The following is an 18,877-nucleotide window of genomic DNA, read 5'->3' on the forward strand; positions in this document are numbered from 1 at the left end:
ACATCATATCATATCATCATACATCATACATCATCATACATAGTATTAAAGTTCGAAACCAAAGTTTGGATGTCTGATGTCACCCAAAATTTTTTTTCTCTTGACGTAAACGATTTGAAATCGGCTAGCAGAATTCCTCAGTCTGGAAACAGCCGCGCAGTAGAGCGGACGGATGAGAATCGCGCTCCGCAGATTTCGAGTACCGGGTTCTCTACTTCCTCGATCCTGCGCTCCGGGTCCGCTACTTGGTGGAACTTGACTTCCAGGACAAGCGCTCCGTAGTTTCTGCGCTCCAGGTCCGCTACCTAGTGAAACTCGACTTCCAGGACAAGCGCTCCGTAGTTTTTGCGCTCCAGGTCCACTACCTCGTGGAATTAGACTTCCAGGACAAGCGCTCGGTAGTTCTGGCTGTCCAGGTCCTTGACTAGTAATTGTAATTATGTTTGATCTAAGATTTTTCAAACTTGTCACGTTAAAACAAAGTATTTCAATTCATTTTTCGCGCAAGGACAAATTCAGTAGCTATGAATGCGCTAATAGAATTCATGATGTTATAAATTAATTAATTAATTATATTAATCCTTACACAATATTTTTGATGTGTTCTTATACTGAAAATATTTATTACTATTGCAGGCATACCCGAGGTGGTTATCGGTGGTTGTTGGAGGTGGTTGCCGGTGGTTGAAGGTGATCGGAGGTCGGCGAGGAGGAGGACGAGGAAGACTAGGAGAAGAAGGTGGCTGAGGATTTGTGCTCGGTGAGTAAAACACTTTTATAATATTTGATGGCAATTGTAATTATATTTTATCTAAAATATTTCAAACTTGTCATGTTTACATTAAATTATTTAAATTCATTTTTCGCGCAAGCACAAATTCAGTAGATATAAATGCGCTAATGAAATTTATTATATTATTAATTAATTGATTAATTACATTAATCCTTACACAATATTTTTGATTTGTTCCTATACTGAAATAGTTTATTACTATTCCAGGTATAACCCGAGGTGGTTGGCGGTGGTTGGAGGTGGTCGAGCTGGTCGAGCTGGACGAGGTGGAGGACGAGGATTCGTGCTCGGTGAGTTTGACATTTTTACAATATTTGATGAAGTAGAATCAGCATCAGGAGTAGGATCAGGGGAAGATGTAGAAATAGGAATAGAAGTAAGTAGGGCGGGGTGGGTCGTGAGGGGGGAGGGGCGGGGGGCGGGAGGGGATATTATCATATCAAGTTATCAGTAATAAGCAATTGCGGGTAAAATATTAGCTTACTTTTGTAAGTATTTATGAATATAGCCTCTATGAATATTCATTGTTGGTATATAAGTTCTGGCAACGTACCTACTTTCTGTAAGTGATGTTGAAGATTTTCAACATAACTACTCGTATGTTTCAGTTCTGTGCCCCACCTAGCGATCCACTAGTACATATTCTCCGACGTGACATCGCTGTGCTACGTATAAAGAAGAAAAGATTTATTAAGATGCAGATTGCTCCTCTCTTCTTGCCATTGTGTTTTCAGCCATTGTTGTGCTGTGTGTTTAAAATTTAGGACAGTATATAATATAGAATATCAGGTACAGCTACGAATATAGCACTGCAATCAATCTTATAGAAATGAGCTCACATTGAGATTTATCTGTATTTATAACTCGACGCGAGAAGGCAAAAATCAATGTAATGCCATCTGTAAGGTAATTGGACTCGTATTTGCACTACGAGAACTCGTTGGGCATTTTGCGGTGAAGTTTGAAAAATTGTTGTACAAGAAATTAAATAACTATAAAAATGGATAAAAAATATTATCTCTAATAGTGAATGTAGCTAATACAGCTTTAACCGTATATTGATTATGTTAATGATCTATTGTGACAAGATCGGAATTAGATAAGCTCTCTAAATACTCTTTTCTAGTCTATTAATTTATATCATGTACATGTAAATGTATATTTCTTCAGTTTATACAATCACTGCACTAGGATTAACCTTGCCACGTTTTATGGTGCGCTTGTGTAATTTGTATATTATTAACCTTACGTTTTACTCTATTTGCGACAAGTTGTGAGTCTTTCTAATTTCTTGGCTATTATTTATGTACATGTATGTGTATATATGTATATGTATACTTATGCATGCGTATATACATGTATACACATATTTAAAACTAGATTTTTACAATAAACACAGAGGTTTTAGTATATTCACATACGGATTTCTGTGTATAGGTATACTTGAACTAAAATATCCTTATCTCTAACACGGAGTTCTTCGTAATTCGCATTTGTTCTTGTAACCCAATGTCCTACATACGATGAGAAAAATCGAGATCCAACTTGACTGAGTCTCAAAGCCCTGTTGACATAAAAGCAGCTATTTGATAGAAATTATAGTTTATAGTTTACACAGCCCATTGCATGATATTTCATTATAAATACATATGTTTCAATGTATTTAGGAATAATTTATCAGATATACAAAGGTCATGTGCAAATAATAAATGAATTCGACCGCAGATTGATGTATTCATTGGAGCTTTATCAATAAATTTAAGCTTTGTTACTTCTCTTGTTTTATTATGGATAATTAAAAACATTTCCGACTATTCGTGCTGTGGAAGCATGGGAATTAAACCAAATGTAGCAAAAGATTAGAAACAGTGTATGTAGAGTAGAGGTATTTTTCTAATAATGCAAACACGTGCCGCTAGCTTAGTTTTGACATATCTAGAATACCACGCCTTGCGAATTAGCTTTCCAGACAGAGATGAATGATGAATTTTAAGGACTGCATTATCGTTGTTGAATACTCTATGCCTCATGAGAAAAGAAAATCTGTAACGAAAAAATTGATGCACTGGATCATCGTCGACTTTAACTTTTCAAATGTCCTACCATTTTCGAACACCTCCAACCATCCTATTTACCTATATTACTAGATCAGCTATGATATGAAAAGAGAAGAATTATTCATTTCGAAATGGGATTCTATTCGACGCGCGCTCATGTATTCCATAACATTAGTGTTCATAATTATTCCAACAATTTTTCATTTGCTCTCTAGATCTTGAATTTTCATAGGCATAGAATCGAAACGCTGTTTTAGCTGGTCGCAAGTGAAGTATCTGCGTTGGGTGGAGGAGCAGAAATGTTTTTCGAAAAGTATTCGGATGGAAAAAAATTCAGAGTAACTGCAATACATCACGGATGCGCTAATTTTGAGCGAGATGAAATGGATGCTTCGTATATGAGACAGTATTTAACGCTGCGTAGTGATTTAAAGACCTAAAAAGGTGATAGGGAAAAAAAGAACGAAGCTTCTTAACACTTCGAGTGTATTTCAACACACATTTGAAAGATAGGAGCGAAATTTTTCACCATCCAACTGTCGCAGAACGACTGCGTTATTAGCTGACCCGTTAACTGAAGGATATATATTTAGTCACCGGCTGACAATGGAAGGGCCTGGCCGCTTGAGTCTGGAATCGGCAGGAGATATAAGGTGTGTATTTCTTGTATGAAATGTGAAAACTAAAATCATTATACATCATATCATATCATCATACATCATACATCATACATCGTACATCATACATCATCATACATAGTATCAAAGTTCGAAACCATAGTTTGGATGTCGGACGTTCAGAAAGTGACGTCACCAATTCAAAATCAGCTAGCCGAATTCCTCAGTCTGGTAACAACCGCGCAGTAGAGCGGACGGATAAGAGTCGCGCTCCGCAAATTTCGAGTACTGGGTTCTCAACCTCCCGGATCCCGCGCTTCGGGTTCGCTGCGTATTTCGAGTACCGGGTTCTCAACCTCTCGGATCCCGCGCTTCGGGTCCGCTACGCGGTGAAACTCGACTTCCAGGATAAGCGCTCGTGGTTCCTGATTCACGTTTACAATAAATTATTTCAATTCGTTTTCCGCGCAACCCCAAATTCGGTAGCTGTCAGTCCGCTAATAAAATTTCTCGACTTCCAGGATAAGCGCTCGTGGTTCCTGATTCACGTTTACAATAAATTATTTCAATTCGTTTTCCGCGCAACCCCAAATTCGGTAGCTGTCAGTCCGCTAATAAAATTTCTCGACTTCCAGGATAAGCGCTCGTGGTTCCTGATTCACGTTTACAATAAATTATTTCAATTCGTTTTCCGCGCAACCCCAAATTCGGTACCTGTCAGTCCGCTAATAAAATTTCTCGACTTCCAGGATAAGCGCTCCGTGGTTCCTGATTCACGTTTACAATAAATTATTTCAATTCGTTTTCCGCGCAACCCCAAATTCGGTACCTGTCAGTCCGCTAATAAAATTTCTCGACTTCCAGGATAAGCGCTCGTGGTTCCTGATTCACGTTTACAATAAATTATTTCAATTCGTTTTCCGCGCAACCCCAAATTCGGTACCTGTCAGTCCGCTAATAAAATTTCTCGACTTCCAGGATAAGCGCTCGTGGTTCCTGATTCACGTTTACAATAAATTATTTCAATTCGTTTTCCGCGCAACCCCAAATTCGGTAGCTGTCAGTCCGCTAATAAAATTTCTCGACTTCCAGGATAAGCGCTCGTGGTTCCTGATTCACGTTTACAATAAATTATTTCAATTCGTTTTCCGCGCAACCCCAAATTCGGTAGCTGTCAGTCCGCTGATAAAATTTCTCGACTTCCAGGATAAGCGCTCCGTGGTTCCTAGTTCACAATTACAATAAATTATTTCAATTCGTTTTTCGCGCAACCCCAAATTCGGTAGCTGTCAGTCCGCTGATAAAATTTCTCGACTTCCAGGATAAGCGCTCGTGGTTCCTGATTCACGTTTACAATAAATTATTTCAATTCGTTTTCCGCGCAACCCCAAATTCGGTACCTGTCAGTCCGCTAATAAAATTTCTCGACTTCCAGGATAAGCGCTCGTGGTTCCTGATTCACGTTTACAATAAATTATTTCAATTCGTTTTCCGCGCAACCCCAAATTCGGTAGCTGTCAGTCCGCTGATAAAATTTCTCGACTTCCAGGATAAGCGCTCCGTGGTTCCTAGTTCACAATTACAATAAATTATTTCAATTCGTTTTTCGCGCAACCCCAAATTCGGTACCTGTCAGTCCGCTAATAAAATTTCTCGACTTCCAGGATAAGCGCTCGTGGTTCCTGATTCACGTTTACAACAAATTATTTCAATTCGTTTTCCGCGCAACCCCAAATTCGGTAGCTGTCAGTCCGCTAATAAAATTTCTCGACTTCCAGGATAAGCGCTCGTGGTTCCTGATTCACGTTTACAATAAATTATTTCAATTCGTTTTCCGCGCAACCCCAAATTCGGTAGCTGTCAGTCCGCTAATAAAATTTCTCGACTTCCAGGATAAGCGCTCGTGGTTCCTGATTCACGTTTACAATAAATTATTTCAATTCGTTTTCCGCGCAACCCCAAATTCGGTAGCTGTCAGTCCGCTAATAAAATTTCTCGACTTCCAGGATAAGCGCTCGTGGTTCCTGATTCACGTTTACAATAAATTATTTCAATTCGTTTTCCGCGCAACCCCAAATTCGGTACCTGTCAGTCCGCTAATAAAATTTCTCGACTTCCAGGATAAGCGCTCGTGGTTCCTGATTCACGTTTACAACAAATTATTTCAATTCGTTTTCCGCGCAACCCCAAATTCGGTAGCTGTCAGTCCGCTAATAAAATTTCTCGACTTCCAGGATAAGCGCTCCGTGGTTCCTAGTTCACAATTACAATAAATTATTTCAATTCGTTTTTCGCGCAACCCCAAATTCGGTAGCTGTCAGTCCGCTAATAAAATTTCTCGACTTCCAGGATAAGCGCTCCGTGGTTCCTAGTTCACAATTACAATAAATTATTTCAATTCGTTTTTCGCGCAACCCCAAATTCGGTAGCTGTCAGTCCGCTGATAAAATTTCTCGACTTCCAGGATAAGCGCTCGTGGTTCCTGATTCACGTTTACAATAAATTATTTCAATTCGTTTTCCGCGCAACCCCAAATTCGGTACCTGTCAGTCCGCTAATAAAATTTCTCGACTTCCAGGATAAGCGCTCGTGGTTCCTGATTCACGTTTACAATAAATTATTTCAATTCGTTTTCCGCGCAACCCCAAATTCGGTAGCTGTCAGTCCGCTGATAAAATTTCTCGACTTCCAGGATAAGCGCTCCGTGGTTCCTAGTTCACAATTACAATAAATTATTTCAATTCGTTTTTCGCGCAACCCCAAATTCGGTAGCTGTCAGTCCGCTGATAAAATTTCTCGACTTCCAGGATAAGCGCTCGTGGTTCCTGATTCACGTTTACAATAAATTATTTCAATTCGTTTTCCGCGCAACCCCAAATTCGGTACCTGTCAGTCCGCTAATAAAATTTCTCGACTTCCAGGATAAGCGCTCGTGGTTCCTGATTCACGTTTACAATAAATTATTTCAATTCGTTTTCCGCGCAACCCCAAATTCGGTACCTGTCAGTCCGCTAATAAAATTTCTCGACTTCCAGGATAAGCGCTCGTGGTTCCTGATTCACGTTTACAACAAATTATTTCAATTCGTTTTCCGCGCAACCCCAAATTCGGTAGCTGTCAGTCCGCTAATAAAATTTCTCGACTTCCAGGATAAGCGCTCGTGGTTCCTGATTCACGTTTACAATAAATTATTTCAATTCGTTTTCCGCGCAACCCCAAATTCGGTAGCTGTCAGTCCGCTAATAAAATTTCTCGACTTCCAGGATAAGCGCTCGTGGTTCCTGATTCACGTTTACAATAAATTATTTCAATTCGTTTTCCGCGCAACCCCAAATTCGGTAGCTGTCAGTCCGCTAATAAAATTTCTCGACTTCCAGGATAAGCGCTCGTGGTTCCTGATTCACGTTTACAATAAATTATTTCAATTCGTTTTCCGCGCAACCCCAAATTCGGTAGCTGTCAGTCCGCTAATAAAATTTCTCGACTTCCAGGATAAGCGCTCGTGGTTCCTGATTCACGTTTACAATAAATTATTTCAATTCGTTTTCCGCGCAACCCCAAATTCGGTACCTGTCAGTCCGCTAATAAAATTTCTCGACTTCCAGGATAAGCGCTCGTGGTTCCTGATTCACGTTTACAATAAATTATTTCAATTCGTTTTCCGCGCAACCCCAAATTCGGTACCTGTCAGTCCGCTAATAAAATTTCTCGACTTCCAGGATAAGCGCTCGTGGTTCCTGATTCACGTTTACAACAAATTATTTCAATTCGTTTTCCGCGCAACCCCAAATTCGGTAGCTGTCAGTCCGCTAATAAAATTTCTCGACTTCCAGGATAAGCGCTCGTGGTTCCTGATTCACGTTTACAATAAATTATTTCAATTCGTTTTCCGCGCAACCCCAAATTCGGTAGCTGTCAGTCCGCTAATAAAATTTCTCGACTTCCAGGATAAGCGCTCGTGGTTCCTGATTCACGTTTACAATAAATTATTTCAATTCGTTTTCCGCGCAACCCCAAATTCGGTAGCTGTCAGTCCGCTAATAAAATTTCTCGACTTCCAGGATAAGCGCTCGTGGTTCCTGATTCACGTTTACAATAAATTATTTCAATTCGTTTTCCGCGCAACCCCAAATTCGGTAGCTGTCAGTCCGCTAATAAAATTTCTCGACTTCCAGGATAAGCGCTCGTGGTTCCTGATTCACGTTTACAATAAATTATTTCAATTCGTTTTCCGCGCAACCCCAAATTCGGTAGCTGTCAGTCCGCTAATAAAATTTCTCGACTTCCAGGATAAGCGCTCCGTGGTTCCTAGTTCACAATTACAATAAATTATTTCAATTCGTTTTTCGCGCAACCCCAAATTCGGTACCTGTCAGTCCGCTAATAAAATTTCTATAACTTTACAATCTTCTCATAATCTTTTTGGTAAAATATATCGATAAAAAAATTATATTAAACCTTACACGGTATTTTTGATTTGTTCTCACGCTGAAAATATTTATTAGCATTCGAGGTATAACCTGAGGTGGTTGAAGGTGGTCGGAGGTGGACGAGGAGGAGGACGAGGAGGTCAAGGATTTGTGCTGGGTGAGTAAAACACTTTTATAATATTTGATGGCAATTGTAATTATATTTCATCTGAAATATTACAAACTTGTCAGGTTTACAATAAATTATTTCAATTCATTTTTCGTGCAAGCACATATTCAGTAGCTATGAATAATCTTATACAATTCATTACATTATTAATTAATTGATTAATTACATTAATCCTTACACAATATTTTTGATGTGTTCCTATACTAAAAATATTTATTACTATTCCAGGTATCACCCGAGGTGGTCGGAGGTGGACGAGGAGGAGGACGAGCTGGACGAGGAGGAGGACCAGGTGGACGAGGAGGAGGCGGGGTGGGTCGTGGGAGAGGACCTCTCCTCTCCTCAGAGGAGAGGAGGGGGAGGGGCAGGGAAGGGGGAGAGGTGGGCGGGGAGGGGGAAGGGTCGGGAAGGGAAGGGAAGGGAAGGGAAGGGAAGGGAAGGGGAGGGAAGGGAAGGGAAGGGAAGGGAAGGGGAGGGGGAGGGAGGGCGGGAGGGCGGGAGGGAGGGAGGGAGGGAGGGATGGTGGGCGGGCGGGCGGGCGGGTGGGCGCAAGAGGGGGGGGGGGGGGTTTACTGCTTTATTAACTCTAACGGCTCGCATTAACATCCGTCCTCCACTCTCTCCCTCCCTCCCTCCCTCCCTCCCTCCCTCCCTCCCGCCCTCCCGCCCTCCCTCCCTCCCTCCCTCCCTCCCTCCCTCCCACCCCTTCCCTTCCCTTCCCTTCCCCTCCCATCCCTTCCCTTCCCTTCCCTTCCCTTCCCTTCCCGACCCTTCCCCCTCCCCGCCCACCTCTCCCCCTTCCCTGCCCCTCCCCCTCCTCTCCTCTGAGGAGAGGAGATGTCCTCTCCCACGACCCACCCCTCCCCGTCCTCTCCTCTGAGGAGAGGAGAGGTCCTCTCCCACGACCCACCCCGCCTCCTCCTCGTCCACCTGATCCTCCTCCTCGTCCAGCTCGTCCTCCTCCTCGTCCACCTCCGACCACCTCGGGTGATACCTGGAATAGTAATGAATATTTTTAGTATAGGAACACATCAAAAATATTGTGTAAGGATTAATGTAATTAATCAATTAATTAATAATGTAATGAATTGTATAAGATTATTCATAGCTACTGAATATGTGCTTGCACGATAAATGAATTGAAATAATTTATTGTAAACATGACAAGTTTGTAATATTTCAGATGAAATATAATTACAATTGCCATTAAATATTATAAGAATATTATTTAATTGATTAATAATATAATAAATTGTATAAGATCATTCATAGCTACTGAATATGTGCTTGCACGATAAATGAATTGAAATAATTTATTGTAAACGTGACAAGTTTGTAATACTTCAGATGAAATATAATTACAATTGCCATCAAATATTATAAGAATATTATTTAATTGATTAATAATATAATAAATTGTATAAGATCATTCATAGCTACTGAATATGTGCTTGCACGATAAATGAATTGAAATAATTTATTGTAAACGTGACAAGTTTGTAATATTTCAGATGAAATATAATTACAATTGCCATTAAATATTATAAGAATATTATTTAATTGATTAATAATATAATAAATTGTATAAGATCATTCATAGCTACTGAATATGTGCTTGCACGATAAATGAATTGAAATAATTTATTGTAAACGTGACAAGTTTGTAATATTTCAGATGAAATATAATTACAATTGCCATTAAATATTATAAGAATATTATTTAATTGATTAATAATATAATAAATTGTATAAGATCATTCATAGCTACTGAATATGTGCTTGCACGATAAATGAATTGAAATAATTTATTGTAAACGTGACAAGTTTGTAATATTTCAGATGAAATATAATTACAATTGCCATCAAATATTATAAAAGTGTTTTACTCACCCAGCACAAATCCTTGACCTCCTCGTCCTCCTCCTCGTCCACCTCCGACCACCTTCAACCACCTCAGGTTATACCTCGAATGCTAATAAATATTTTCAGCGTGAGAACAAATCAAAAATACCGTGTAAGGTTTAATATAATTTTTTTATCGATATATTTTACCAAAAAGATTATGAGAAGATTGTAAAGTTATAGAAATTTTATTAGCGGACTGACAGGTACCGAATTTGGGGTTGCGCGGAAAACGAATTGAAATAATTTATTGTAATTGTGAACTAGGAACCACGGAGCGCTTATCCTGGAAGTCGAGAAATTTTATCAGCGGACTGACAGGTACCGAATTTGGGGTTGCGCGGAAAACGAATTGAAATAATTTATTGTAAACGTGAATCAGGAACCACGAGCGCTTATCCTGGAAGTCGAGAAATTTTATCAGCGGACTGACAGCTACCGAATTTGGGGTTGCGCGGAAAACGAATTGAAATAATTTATTGTAAACGTGAATCAGGAACCACGAGCGCTTATCCTGGAAGTCGAGAAATTTTATTAGCGGACTGACAGCTACCGAATTTGGGGTTGCGCGGAAAACGAATTGAAATAATTTATTGTAAACGTGAATCAGGAACCACGGAGCGCTTATCCTGGAAGTCGAGAAATTTTATTAGCGGACTGACAGCTACCGAATTTGGGGTTGCGCGGAAAACGAATTGAAATAATTTATTGTAAACGTGAATCAGGAACCACGAGCGCTTATCCTGGAAGTCGAGAAATTTTATTAGCGGACTGACAGGTACCGAATTTGGGGTTGCGCGGAAAACGAATTGAAATAATTTATTGTAAACGTGAATCAGGAACCACGAGCGCTTATCCTGGAAGTCGAGAAATTTTATTAGCGGACTGACAGGTACCGAATTTGGGGTTGCGCGGAAAACGAATTGAAATAATTTATTGTAAACGTGAATCAGGAACCACGAGCGCTTATCCTGGAAGTCGAGAAATTTTATTAGCGGACTGACAGCTACCGAATTTGGGGTTGCGCGGAAAACGAATTGAAATAATTTATTGTAAACGTGAATCAGGAACCACGAGCGCTTATCCTGGAAGTCGAGAAATTTTATTAGCGGACTGACAGCTACCGAATTTGGGGTTGCGCGGAAAACGAATTGAAATAATTTATTGTAAACGTGAATCAGGAACCACGAGCGCTTATCCTGGAAGTCGAGTTTCACCGCGTAGCGGACCCGAAGCGCGGGATCCGAGAGGTTGAGAACCCGGTACTCGAAATACGCAGCGAACCCGAAGCGCGGGATCCGGGAGGTTGAGAACCCAGTACTCGAAATTTGCGGAGCGCGACTCTTATCCGTCCGCTCTACTGCGCGGTTGTTACCAGACTGAGGAATTCGGCTAGCTGATTTTGAATTGGTGACGTCACTTTCTGAACGTCCGACATCCAAACTATGGTTTCGAACTTTGATACTATGTATGATGATGTATGATGTACGATGTATGATGTATGATGTATGATGATATGATATGATGTATAATGATTTTAGTTTTCACATTTCATACAAGAAATACACACCTTATATCTCCTGCCGATTCCAGACTCAAGCGGCCAGGCCCTTCCATTGTCAGCCGGTGACTAAATATATATCCTTCAGTTAACGGGTCAGCTAATAACGCAGTCGTTCTGCGACAGTTGGATGGTGAAAAATTTCGCTCCTATCTTTCAAATGTGTGTTGAAATACACTCGAAGTGTTAAGAAGCTTCGTTCTTTTTTTCCCTATCACCTTTTTAGGTCTTTAAATCACTACGCAGCGTTAAATACTGTCTCATATACGAAGCATCCATTTCATCTCGCTCAAAATTAGCGCATCCGTGATGTATTGCAGTTACTCTGAATTTTTTTCCATCCGAATACTTTTCGAAAAACATTTCTGCTCCTCCACCCAACGCAGATACTTCACTTGCGACCAGCTAAAACAGCGTTTCGATTCTATGCCTATGAAAATTCAAGATCTAGAGAGCAAATGAAAAATTGTTGGAATAATTATGAACACTAATGTTATGGAATACATGAGCGCGCGTCGAATAGAATCCCATTTCGAAATGAATAATTCTTCTCTTTTCATATCATAGCTGATCTAGTAATATAGGTAAATAGGATGGTTGGAGGTGTTCGAAAATGGTAGGACATTTGAAAAGTTAAAGTCGACGATGATCCAGTGCATCAATTTTTTCGTTACAGATTTTCTTTTCTCATGAGGCATAGAGTATTCAACAACGATAATGCAGTCCTTAAAATTCATCATTCATCTCTGTCTGGAAAGCTAATTCGCAAGGCGTGGTATTCTAGATATGTCAAAACTAAGCTAGCGGCACGTGTTTGCATTATTAGAAAAATACCTCTACTCTACATACACTGTTTCTAATCTTTTGCTACATTTGGTTTAATTCCCATGCTTCCACAGCACGAATAGTCGGAAATGTTTTTAATTATCCATAATAAAACAAGAGAAGTAACAAAGCTTAAATTTATTGATAAAGCTCCAATGAATACATCAATCTGCGGTCGAATTCATTTATTATTTGCACATGACCTTTGTATATCTGATAAATTATTCCTAAATACATTGAAACATATGTATTTATAATGAAATATCATGCAATGGGCTGTGTAAACTATAAACTATAATTTCTATCAAATAGCTGCTTTTATGTCAACAGGGCTTTGAGACTCAGTCAAGTTGGATCTCGATTTTTCTCATCGTATGTAGGACATTGGGTTACAAGAACAAATGCGAATTACGAAGAACTCCGTGTTAGAGATAAGGATATTTTAGTTCAAGTATACCTATACACAGAAATCCGTATGTGAATATACTAAAACCTCTGTGTTTATTGTAAAAATCTAGTTTTAAATATGTGTATACATGTATATACGCATGCATAAGTATACATATACATATATACACATACATGTACATAAATAATAGCCAAGAAATTAGAAAGACTCACAACTTGTCGCAAATAGAGTAAAACGTAAGGTTAATAATATACAAATTACACAAGCGCACCATAAAACGTGGCAAGGTTAATCCTAGTGCAGTGATTGTATAAACTGAAGAAATATACATTTACATGTACATGATATAAATTAATAGACTAGAAAAGAGTATTTAGAGAGCTTATCTAATTCCGATCTTGTCACAATAGATCATTAACATAATCAATATACGGTTAAAGCTGTATTAGCTACATTCACTATTAGAGATAATATTTTTTATCCATTTTTATAGTTATTTAATTTCTTGTACAACAATTTTTCAAACTTCACCGCAAAATGCCCAACGAGTTCTCGTAGTGCAAATACGAGTCCAATTACCTTACAGATGGCATTACATTGATTTTTGCCTTCTCGCGTCGAGTTATAAATACAGATAAATCTCAATGTGAGCTCATTTCTATAAGATTGATTGCAGTGCTATATTCGTAGCTGTACCTGATATTCTATATTATATACTGTCCTAAATTTTAAACACACAGCACAACAATGGCTGAAAACACAATGGCAAGAAGAGAGGAGCAATCTGCATCTTAATAAATCTTTTCTTCTTTATACGTAGCACAGCGATGTCACGTCGGAGAATATGTACTAGTGGATCGCTAGGTGGGGCACAGAACTGAAACATACGAGTAGTTATGTTGAAAATCTTCAACATCACTTACAGAAAGTAGGTACGTTGCCAGAACTTATATACCAACAATGAATATTCATAGAGGCTATATTCATAAATACTTACAAAAGTAAGCTAATATTTTACCCGCAATTGCTTATTACTGATAACTTGATATGATAATATCCCCTCCCGCCCCCCGCCCCTCCCCCCTCACGACCCACCCCGCCCTACTTACTTCTATTCCTATTTCTACATCTTCCCCTGATCCTACTCCTGATGCTGATTCTACTTCATCAAATATTGTAAAAATGTCAAACTCACCGAGCACGAATCCTCGTCCTCCACCTCGTCCAGCTCGACCAGCTCGACCACCTCCAACCACCGCCAACCACCTCGGGTTATACCTGGAATAGTAATAAACTATTTCAGTATAGGAACAAATCAAAAATATTGTGTAAGGATTAATGTAATTAATCAATTAATTAATAATATAATAAATTTCATTAGCGCATTTATATCTACTGAATTTGTGCTTGCGCGAAAAATGAATTTAAATAATTTAATGTAAACATGACAAGTTTGAAATATTTTAGATAAAATATAATTACAATTGCCATCAAATATTATAAAAGTGTTTTACTCACCGAGCACAAATCCTCAGCCACCTTCTTCTCCTAGTCTTCCTCGTCCTCCTCCTCGCCGACCTCCGATCACCTTCAACCACCGGCAACCACCTCCAACAACCACCGATAACCACCTCGGGTATGCCTGCAATAGTAATAAATATTTTCAGTATAAGAACACATCAAAAATATTGTGTAAGGATTAATATAATTAATTAATTAATTTATAACATCATGAATTCTATTAGCGCATTCATAGCTACTGAATTTGTCCTTGCGCGAAAAATGAATTGAAATACTTTGTTTTAACGTGACAAGTTTAAAAAATCTTAGATCAAATATAATTACAATTACTAGTCAAGGACCTGGACAGCCAGAACTACCGAGCGCTTGTCCTGGAAGTCTAATTCCACGAGGTAGTGGACCTGGAGCGCAAAAACTACGGAGCGCTTGTCCTGGAAGTCGAGTTTCACCAAGTAGCGGACCCGGAGCGCAGGATCGAGGAAGTAGAGAACCCGGTACTCGAAATCTGCGGAGCGCGATTCTCATCCGTCCGCTCTACTGCGCGGCTGTTTCCAGACTGAGGAATTCTGCTAGCCGATTTTAAATCGATTACGTCAAGAGAAAAAAAATTTTGGGTGACATCCGACATCCAAACTTTGGTTTCGAACTTTAATACTATGTATGATGATGTATGATGTATGATGATATGATATGATGTATAACGATCTTAGTTTTCACATTTCATACAAGAAATACACACTTTATCTCTCCTGCCGATTCCAGATTCAAGCGGCTAGGCCCTTCGATGGTCAGCCTTTAACTAAAGATATGTTCTTCAGTTAACGGGTCAGTTAATAACGCTGCCGTTTTGCGACAGTTGGACGATACGAATTATTGCTCGTACCTTTCAAATATGTGTTCAAATACACTCGAAGTTTCAAGAAGCTCTGTTCTGTCTCTACCTATCCGAAAAAAAAAAATCGCCACAATCACCCTCTTAGGTCTTTAAATCAGGACACTGCGTTAAATACTGTCTCAAGTACGGAGCATTCATTTCATCTTAATCAAAATTGGCGCATCCGTGATGTGTTACAGTTACTCTGAATTTTTTTCCATCCGAACATTTTTCGAAAAACAATTCTGCTTCTCTAACCCAAGTAGATACTTCACTTGCGACTAGCTAAAACAGCGTTTCGATTCTATGCCTATGAAAATTCAAGATCGAGAGAGCAAACGAAAAGATGTTGGAATAATTATGAATATCAATTTTATGGAATACATCGAGCGCGTGTCGAATAGAATCCCATATCGAAATGAATAATTCTTTTATTTTCATATCATAGCCGTGTCATTGTAGATAATCCAGTTCGTATCCTGGAAAATTATCAAATTCATAGTATGCATCACGTTTTAATAATAAAGGGATCATATATATTAATATCGTACATGGACCGCATATAGATGTATACTTTTTGATCTCTGTATCATTATTACATCCGATCTATTATTTTTCATGTTCTATGTATACATATAGTCTCCTCATGGGTACCTATACTATAATTAAATCACTGTTTTGCTACGAATTTTGGAAAAAATTTATTCTCATTATGAATTCCTTGTATCGTCGTCAAGTCCGTAAGTACACACAGGCTAAGTACTGGCTTGGGCTTACCATTGCGAAGACAGTGTTACTGGGAAGGTGAATGCAGTCAGCATCGTGTCAAAATCGGTAACTGTCTGATGTTCTGCAATAATTTCTACACTTTACCGTTGGAACATCTCAGGGGGCGCAAGCGCACGACGATTTTCGGTTGTCACACCAATTGTGTGATCATTGTTGGTTGTGTTGATCATCGAAGACTAGAATTGTACCAAATTATCGGCGCAAAGAGAAAATAAAAAGCTTTTATCTTGCAGTACTACGCCTACACATCACTATACTCCTGATTTACCTTTATCTACATCAAATGTGTAACGAAAGTGGGATCCTTTTTTTTTGTTGCCCCACAACACACCTTTAGCATAGACAGTACGTACCAACACCCGCCAACGGATATCAAAGTTGAATACTCAGTTACTGACATAGTGAGCCAGCAAATCAACCCCCGTTTTCACATTTTTGTGTGACTCTCTGAATAAGAGACGTCCACATACCACTCCATTGATATGTCCCTCCAACCGAACAACTCAAACAACGTATCGTTCTCAAGAATGGTTAATTAAGGCGCTTTTCCGACCAAAGAACAAGCTGGTATTCTAGATGCTGTGGACGGCAAAATCGTTCAGGAATATACTATTGCTCTAGGCAGTCTAATAGGGCCGGCTAACATCCTCTACGTTTCCCGAATTTCACAGAGCAGAATTTGCTTTTATCTTTCTAGTAAAGCGCTCGCCGACAAACTCACCGACAAAGATACCCAAGTGCAAGTTGGTGAAGCTACATTAACACTACGTTCACTCGTATCCAAAGCCAAAAGAGTCATTATATCAAATGTGTGCCCTGTCATAACCCACTCGAGAATAGAAACAGAACACGACAACACCAAGTAATGGATATATTTCTCTATCGAGAGACTGAACTGTTTTCTGTGCAAAGAAGGAGGTCACCTTGCAAAATATTGTAAAAATGTGGAAACCAACCGGCTACCATTACAGATCAAACAACAAACGATGAGAATGCAGATACAAATAAGCAGAACATCAACGAAAGTGATAAAAAATAAAGAAAAGTCACGAACAAACTAACTACAATGCTAAACGACTTGTACAACATCGATGACCGCAACCTGAAAAGGAGAATCACGCGTATAAGGAAACTCTTGAATTCAAAATACAATCCCGATTTCAGCGACAGCTCTACAGATGACAAAATGCAAATCTAATAAAAACTCCACCTACTCTAACAAGAAAATGGATACGAACGCTAATTTCCTCAGAACCATGTACTGGAATACGCGCAGCATCAATCAACGAAAAAATTAATTAAGCTCCCTACTCGAAAATATTGACTTATTCGTATGCGTAGAATCTTGGCTCAAACCCGAAGGCAAATTTAACATACCTAGATTTGACACAATGCGCAAAGATAGAATACATGCTGGCGGTGGAGGCATCCTATATTTAGCCCGAAAAGGTCTAAATTTCAGTCAATTAAAACAAGTATCATCTCAAACAAAAAATATTGATACATAATTTCAAAAAAATATGTACAATAGTATTTTTCTGTGCAAAAGCCCGAGTTTTTTGATAGAAATACACTGAATTTGAGAAAGCCTCAAAAATATCTCATAAGTTGAAGCATGAAAGTCGTTTTTCTATCTCGTCCCCTTTTTTTGATGGCATTGAAAATATAATTTATGCATCTTATAAGTGTAAGTACTCAAATTACGAAAGTTACATGTATATAGATACAACTATATTTGCATGCCCTCGTCAGTCCCTTCGGCTATTCCTCCATCATTTTCATCGGGAAAAAAATTTGAACGGTCAACTGTGTAAGCATATATTGTTCGTGTGTTCAATGATAATAATATTAGTAATTACAATTAAACCCACCCTTACCTTTTTAATATGTTCCTATAAGAGATTAGCTTATGCGGGATGAGGGAGGTATGGTTCAGTAATCATCATTAAATGCGTCTGCAGTCGTTTTACAACGTTGAATAGAAAAACCTGCATGCGTTGCGCGCAGGGAGACCGAGACGTGTACACGTGTGTACAAGACACGAAAAATAACTGACTCTATCCTCACTTATCGAGGTTATAATGCTAAAAAATTACGTCTAATCTATGAGCAATTAATTGAACAGTTAGCGTTATTACAAACCTTCAATCACTATCAAATTCTGAACGACGAGTTGTCAACGCAAGTGTAGTTGTGTGGGTTCGAAGGAAGCGGTAACTGATTACAAGAACCAAGATTGTAAAACACGGTTTTTCGCGATAGTCGAGATTCCGATAGCCGAGGTTCCACTGTAATTCCACATGCATTATTTCAAGTTTTATCCAAGTACCTACGCTGTGAAGAAAGAATCGATGAATCTAGCGCGTTCAACGAATGAGAACCGGAATTTGTGCGGAGATACGTCTTCGTATATCTTTAGTCAATGCCATAGTGCTTGAATAGTTGAATAATAACTCGACGATAGTGACTGGCAAATGGAAACTAAACTTAATTATACATCAGAAATTGCTGAATCACTTCTACAGGTACTTACGTAACAACCGAGCATTGTTTCTGAAAGAAGATGTTGCAGAATCATATTTGTCCTCGACTTATAGTAAGTCAGAATCTTGCAAGAAGAGTCACATTGTTGGATACAACAACATGCCTTGTAAACTTCGTGGTATTTTTAAAACCTTACTTGATAAACGAAACCCAAACGTACCGATCTTTAGAAAAAATTTGAGCTACAGTACATTCAAGGATTTCTACTCACGTTTGACATATTACAAAACACGTTATGTAAATCTAAGATATAACGATACTCCCTGTATACCTGTAATGCGTATAATTCAACGAGATAACAATTATCTTTTTATGTCTTCTGAAAATTTATAATTGCGAAGGCGTTGACGACATTTGCAAAGCCGAGTGCCAAGTACTAAAATATA

This window comes from Neodiprion fabricii, chromosome 6 (genome assembly GCF_021155785.1).
Source record: "Neodiprion fabricii isolate iyNeoFabr1 chromosome 6, iyNeoFabr1.1, whole genome shotgun sequence".
In the NCBI taxonomy this organism is placed as follows: Eukaryota; Metazoa; Arthropoda; class Insecta; order Hymenoptera; family Diprionidae; genus Neodiprion; species Neodiprion fabricii.